This window comes from Schistocerca gregaria, unplaced genomic scaffold, assembly GCF_023897955.1.
Source record: "Schistocerca gregaria isolate iqSchGreg1 unplaced genomic scaffold, iqSchGreg1.2 ptg000555l, whole genome shotgun sequence".
Lineage (NCBI taxonomy): Eukaryota > Metazoa > Arthropoda > Insecta > Orthoptera > Acrididae > Schistocerca > Schistocerca gregaria.
The window spans coordinates 23,064-30,029 of record NW_026061948.1 but is presented as its reverse complement, the minus strand read 5'-3'; the positions used below and the strand labels follow the sequence as shown (position 1 = coordinate 30,029).

The 6,966-nt window shown below is 39.9% G+C and overlaps 1 non-coding gene across 1 annotated transcript; it reads right to left on the bottom strand.

The window, feature by feature from the left end:
* Positions 1-5,347: 5,347 nt before the first annotated feature.
* On the bottom strand, positions 5,348-5,422 carry Trnat-ugu (transfer RNA threonine (anticodon UGU)). The gene has a single exon. It is a non-coding gene; the product is annotated as a tRNA-Thr (tRNA).
* Positions 5,423-6,966: the final 1,544 nt, after the last annotated feature.

Here is a 6,966-nt window from a genome sequence, read left to right as displayed (position 1 = left end):
GGAAACACTCCAGTTTCGATTTGAAAGCGCGTGGATTACTGCTAAGATTTTTGAATTCGAGTGGCAGCTTATTGAAAATGGATGCAGCAGTATACTGCACACATTTTTGCACAAGAGTTAAGGAAGTCCGATCCAAATGGAGGTTTGATTTCTCCCGAGTATTAACCGAGTGAAAGCTGCTTATTATTGGAAATAAACTAATATATTGGTAACAAGAAACGACAATAAGGAATATACATATTGAGAGGCCAATGTCAAATTACCCAGACTCCCTGAACAGAGGTCGACAAGAGGTTCGTGAACTCACACCACTTTTTGCCCGAACCTCTCGTTTCTGAGCCAAAAATATCCTTCTAGAATGGGAAGAGTTACCCAAAAACGTAATACCATACGACATAAGTGAATGGAAATAAGCAAAGTAGACTAATTTACTTGGCGAAGTATCACTCACTTTCGGCACCGTTCGAATAGTGAAAATGGCAGTATTAAGTCTTTGAACAAGATCCTGAACGTGGGCTTTCCACAACACCTTACTATTTATTTGAACACCTAGGAATTTGAACCGTTCAGTTTCACTAATCATATGCCTATGCTGTGATATTAAAACGTCAGGTTTTGTTGAATTGTGTGTTAGAAACTGTAAAAACTGAATCTTACTGTGATTTAACGTTAGTTTATTTTCTACAAGCCATGGACTGAGGTCATGTACTGCACTACTTGAAACGGAGTCAATGTTGCACACAACATCCTTTACTACCAAGCTAGTGTCATCAGCAAACAAAAATATTTTAGAGTTACCCGTAATACTTGAGGGCATATCATTTATATAAATAAGGAACTATAGCGGCCCCAACACTGATCCCTGAGGAACCCCCTCCCCCTTGACAGTACACCACTCAGATCCCCCATCACACTGTATTACGTTCCCCCATTCCTGTAGATCGTTCCCTAATGCTCTTCCTGAAACACTGTACAACTTCTGATTCTGTCAGTTCTTTCAGGTCCCATCTCCTTAAATTCCCACCTTTTTCCAGTTTCTTCAGTTTTAATCTACAGTTCATAATCAATATATTGTGATCAGAGTCCACATTTGCCCCTGGAAATGTCTTACAATTTAAAATCTGGTTCCTAAATCTCTGTCTTACCATTATATAATATATATGAAATATTGCAGTATCTCCAGGTCTCTTCCACGTATACAATCTTCTTTCATGATTTTTGAACCAAGTGTTAGTTATGATTAAGTTATGCTCTGGGCAAAAGCCTCCAGGCGGCTTCCTCTTTAATTTTTTACCCCCATTCCATATTCACCTACTACGTTTCCTTTTCTTCCATTTCCTACTGTCGAATTCCAGTCACCCATTAATATTAAATTTTCATCTCCCATCACTATCTGAATGATTTCTTTTATCTCATCACACATTCCATCAATTTCTTCATCATCTGAGGACTACTTTTACGACTTTGGTAGGCGTGGGATTCGTGGCTATCTTGGCCACAACAATGCGTTCACTATGCTGTATGTAGTAGCTTACCCGCATTCCTATTTTTATTAATTATTAGACCTACTCATGCATTAGCTTCATATTAGCCTTCCTAATACTTAAATCTATATCGGATGTTAACAATGACGCCGGTGGATGGACTATCACGAAATTACTGACCGTCGAGAATGTCACAAATATAACCAAAAAGCTAATGGGCCCTTCACAGGAAAAGGTTTTTTGCCAGAAAACGGGGAAAAACTGAAACCCAGCAAATGAGTAAAAAAGTGTATATTCACTAACAAAAAAAATAGTGTACGCACACAACTTACACAACAATAGTCTGGGATTACTCTATTACGTAATACAGTTTTTGTGATTGTATCTTGCAGCTTTAGTTATTTTTAATTAAAAGAGGCTTTAAAAGGACAGAAAGAACGTGTTGGACTACGCTAGAGATCGTTCTGTTAGCACAGTCTTTACTTTGTAATCACTTTCGTTGACTTCGGCAACTCTCAACAGAAATCTCGAACCTAACCGAGACAATGTGCTACGATACAGCCGAGATCATGACAAGAGAATGGGCTACATCACACTCGAAGTATATGTATATAGGTAAGGATCCCCATGACCTGTATACGTCTGTTATAAAAAATCTCCAAGCCACTCTCCTCAAATAGACCGCAATCTTCTCTTGACCTTCAACTGTTACTATTTCAGAATTGAAAACCAGATTCAAAGAAAATTTGGCTACAAGGCACAAAACTAGAAAAATAAAAATAATAAAAGTGAGAACCTGAAACATGTTAGCAATAACCATAAACAGGAGATTTTACAGAAAATAAAATTGAGAAAGGAAATTATTAATATTATCGACCGTTTAGGAACTCTAGGCTACGAAAGGGATGAAAACACATATCGAATAAGTGGTGGAAGAGTTAGTGTGTTTTAAGATTAAATCCAAACAAGAATTAGAGAAAAACATATCGACGCAAGGCCTCTATTACGAAAAATTGCTAAATCTCGAGACAAATTGTGTCCTTCTGTATTTGATGACATGTTTTGGCCCCTAGTACGGATGAAACAGTATCTGCAATATCAACAGGAACTTCGGACATGTGTTTCATATTTCATCCAAGCCTGCAGTCTATAAATATTTAAACAAAATACTATAACAAAATACCACTACAGGGGAATTACTTACGGAGTAGTTCTTGGTAAAGAAACACAGGACACAATTACGTATGTGGGCTTAATACGAACTACAACTGTGTTTATAAATCGCTATAGTTGCCTTGGACTAACGACGAGCGAATATCAATATAACCTGTACGCTTTTCAAAGCTGTTATCTATGAAAAAGCTAAACCACGTATCGCGAACAAAATACTATTTAACACCGAAACAATGATATTAGCTGACAATGGGCACAGACTTTAGTCAATGGGCACTGTTGAAAATTTGTGCCAGACCAGGATTAGCACCCGAGTCCCCTGGTTACTAGGGAGAGGCAATGATCACTGTGTCCGAATTACACAGTGGTCAACAGAATATCACGAACTGCCCGAGCATGCCGTTCGTTAGATCCAAATTCTCAATTTCTCCATAGACTGCTAATGCACTGCTCCTTGAACATAATCCTCCTCCCCTTAATTATACAGTACATGGCCAAAAAAACAGACACCGAATATATGCAAACTTGGCCTTACGAACATTGCAGACGTCGTCTATGTAACACACGTCAAACTTCAAAGAATTTACCAATTCGTTGCATTGTTTACTATAGACCACAAATCAAGTAACGTAAAAAAGGCACTGCGTCTATTGAGATCATGATTCAGAGTTTAAAAAAAACTAATAAGTCGCCTACATATTACAGTTGCTGCCAAAAGAGGAGAACCATTATTTTCCCACAAAAGGAAATATAGTTAAAATGACGCTTCTATTTCGGTTAGTTTATGCGGTTACTAAAATTTGCCGTGAAAGTTACATAGTGGACTCTACCCTCCCCCCACCAGAAACGTAGTTATCGTGGCTGTTGTGAGACTTTTGTACACAGTTAGAGAAAGTGTGTTAAATGTGGCGCGGACGGAAACACTAGGCTACGCTACAGGGCAATCTGCTCGCACAACGTTTAGTCGGCATTCATAATCGTTGACGTAAACAACTCTCAATCAAATTACCACCTTCCAACCTAACTTAGATCTCGGGCTACACTACCAATCGGCCTGTCATCACAACCAAATATTCATTGAGTGGGGGTGGGGGGATTTCCTGTATCTCTAGGAAAAACTGTCAGTTTTGTCAGACTCAACAGCAAGATTTACCAATGGTAAACACTTTTTAGACGGCTCGTAATTTTAGAATAGTCCTCTTCGTCTTACTTGGCATAAATTGTTCGCTGGCGTCCCAGCAGCTAGCTCCCTCAGTGTCTGCTTCTGCCATCGCACCACGCCAGTCTGCTGTTGTCCTAGCAGACCGAACGCACCGCACATCCGACACCTTCGGAACCACTCACTGGCCAGTTAGCAACTGAGCGGAACACTGTTTACATCGTGAAAGGAAAACTATGCAAAGATGTACACTTAAATGGCACGACTGAGTAGCACACACACAGTAATATCTGAGGAATGTCCTTCGACACGCGCAGAACGAAAGTCTTCTCGCGAACGTACAGCGTCTCTGAAAAAAAATCTAGTGACTATATTCCGGCGTTACGGCCAGGTTCTCATACAAATGAGCAAAAAAGGGTAAATTTGAAATTTTTTTTGAGACAATGAAAATACATTCGAACGATCTGTTTGGGAATTACGAGTGACAATACTATGAGCTTAATTTTAGATTTTCAATAAAAAATGGCGCCCGTAATTATGATTTGATCAAGGGCTTGCGAGACTGGAGTACGCAGAGTGCGTGCAGTGTGGCACCTCAGATGTTACCTGAATTCAAAAATGGGTAACATCAGTTGATACTACATTATTTCTCTGAACTTGAATATGGATAACATCAGTCGATAATACATAAAATTTATGGGAGCGCATACCTAACCGCAATGAAACAACCTTAAATTTAACGATACAGTGCTAATTCGAACTTTGAGTTAGATTTTTGGGGGTTTGTTTCACTCCTTATGCCTACACAAAAATTAGTTAATATTAACAGATGTCATATTATAGCTATAAGTTCCTAAGAAAAGTGTTTACTTTTAGGGGTCAGAGGTAGATGTTAAGAGAACGAACCACTTTTAATTTATGCTGCATGCCGTTCTGAGAAAATAGTTACCCGAAAAAAATGTGTTCAAAGTTTAGGGAAAACATTTAGTTATATTATTACTTCGATTTGCATGAACTGAGTGTTACATATATATTTTTAATGTCGCTGAAAACGAATCTGAAGTCAGATTTTCAATATTCAAAACAACTAATCCAATACGGAGGGCAAACGATTATGTTTTGACCAATTTTTACCAAAAATGTATTTTCGTTATTTACGTTTAGTCTGCAATTCAAGGAGTATTTATCAGCCCTTCCTCTACCTCTGATTGTTCCTAGACAGCAACTTCCTGTTCTTCTTGGCAGGAAAAGCCGATCTGTCTAAGCTGGATATGCAGCACTCGGCAGCCTGCACTTGATATTCGTCCGTATTTTCGGTGAGTATGTTTGCATGCATTCTGCAGTATGAATCCTTTTGAGCAAGTGCGACACGGGACGAGTTATCATCTACATCTATATGGATACCCTGCAAAACACATTTAAGTGCCTGGCAAAGGGTTCATCGAATCACCTACACAACTGATAATTAATTGAAACCCTCAGCTGCCGACAGGTGTTGTTGATATACTTCGATGGGGACAGCTGAAAAGTGTGCCGCTACTGGGACTCGAACCCAGGATCTCCTGCTTACAAGGCAGACGCTCAATCCATCTGAGCTATCGAGGGCACAAATGAACAGCACGACTGCAGGAATTTATCCCTCGCACGCTTCCCGTGAGACTCACACCCCGAACCGCCCACAATCCGATTACGTAATGTACTTAATAGGTATTTGTCCATCCACTCATTACTGGCTCACACTAAGGTGACGATTCCCGTAAGATTTCCGGTAGCCTGTGCGCATTCGCACAGACGAAGGTCAATGGCTGGGTGACGTTTAACCATAGATATGAAGATAGTAACTGTTCTAGAAAGAACAGGCGCCACTGACGACCGTGCAGCTCTTCTAGAATACATGATAGACCGGCCGATGTGGCCGAGCGGTTGTAGGCACTTCAGTCGGGAGCCACGCGACCGCTACGGTCGCAGGTTCAAATCCTGCCTCGAGCATGGATGTGTGTGATGTCCTTAATTTAGTTACGTTTAAGTCGTTCTAAGTTCTAGGAAACTGATGACCTCAGATGTTAAGTCCCAAAGTGCTCAGAGCCATTTGAACCATCAGTCCGTATGTTTGCACACTACTTACAGTAACTTATGCTAAGGACAACACACACACAACCATGCCCGAGGGAGGACTCGAACCTCCAACGGGGGGAGCCGCGCGAACCGTGACAAGGCGTTGGACACATGGCGGGTACCCCGCGCGGCTCATGGCAGCCGTGACACTGCTTCAAACAATGGACTGTAGAAACTTTTGTAAAGCACGGATTAAAAAAAAAAAAAAAACCTTTCCGTTCCAGGAGTCTAGACAAGTACACCTTTAAAAAATGCAACTACAAAGAAATTGAATTTTCGAACGGGGCAGGGCTTAAAACTTTGAAGAGTTAAATTTTAATGGCCGTTCTCTTGTATGCAAATAGTTTCACAGTAGAAATTTCTCTAGTTTTATTTATTTATTTATTTTTTGCTGTAGGTAAAGAAGGATAGGATTCTGAGAAGGGGGAAGGGGGGGGGGGGAGGAATCTCGCCTCTCCCACCTTGGAATTCTCAGTACAGAATTTTTATTCATTACGAGATTCTCAGCCACTTGCAGAAGTGATTTCGCGTGATTCTGCAAAACTTTTCCTTTAGCCAATCGTAGCAACTATAGGATTCCGTTCCTGCTGCATGACATGTCTCGGAACTTAAACTGACCAACTTATTTGCATAAAGAGCTAGCTTATCATCCGCTTCTTTACTTGCGTAGACCGTTCATGGTCTGCAAAGAATTTTTTTCTTTAATCGTTTTTTTATGTCTTTTATAAACTGCAACACTTTCTAAACTTTTCTAAACTTAACGCCGTTGAAGCATGGTCTTTTGCTGAATGACCAAAAAGCAATGCTGACAGCTGGGGTCCAAGGTTTTTGTTAATCAAGCCGTTTGTATTCTAGTTTGTATAACGCATATTTCTTTATATCTAATTGAGAAGTGAAATACCGGTTTTCGTAGATGCAGATTTAAAATATTTTAATATAACGCAATAAATATTTCATTAAAATTTTCATCCCCTTATGCTCGAAGTTAAAAACCAGTGAAACACGTAGTTTTTAAAAATTGTAACAGATTAGCCG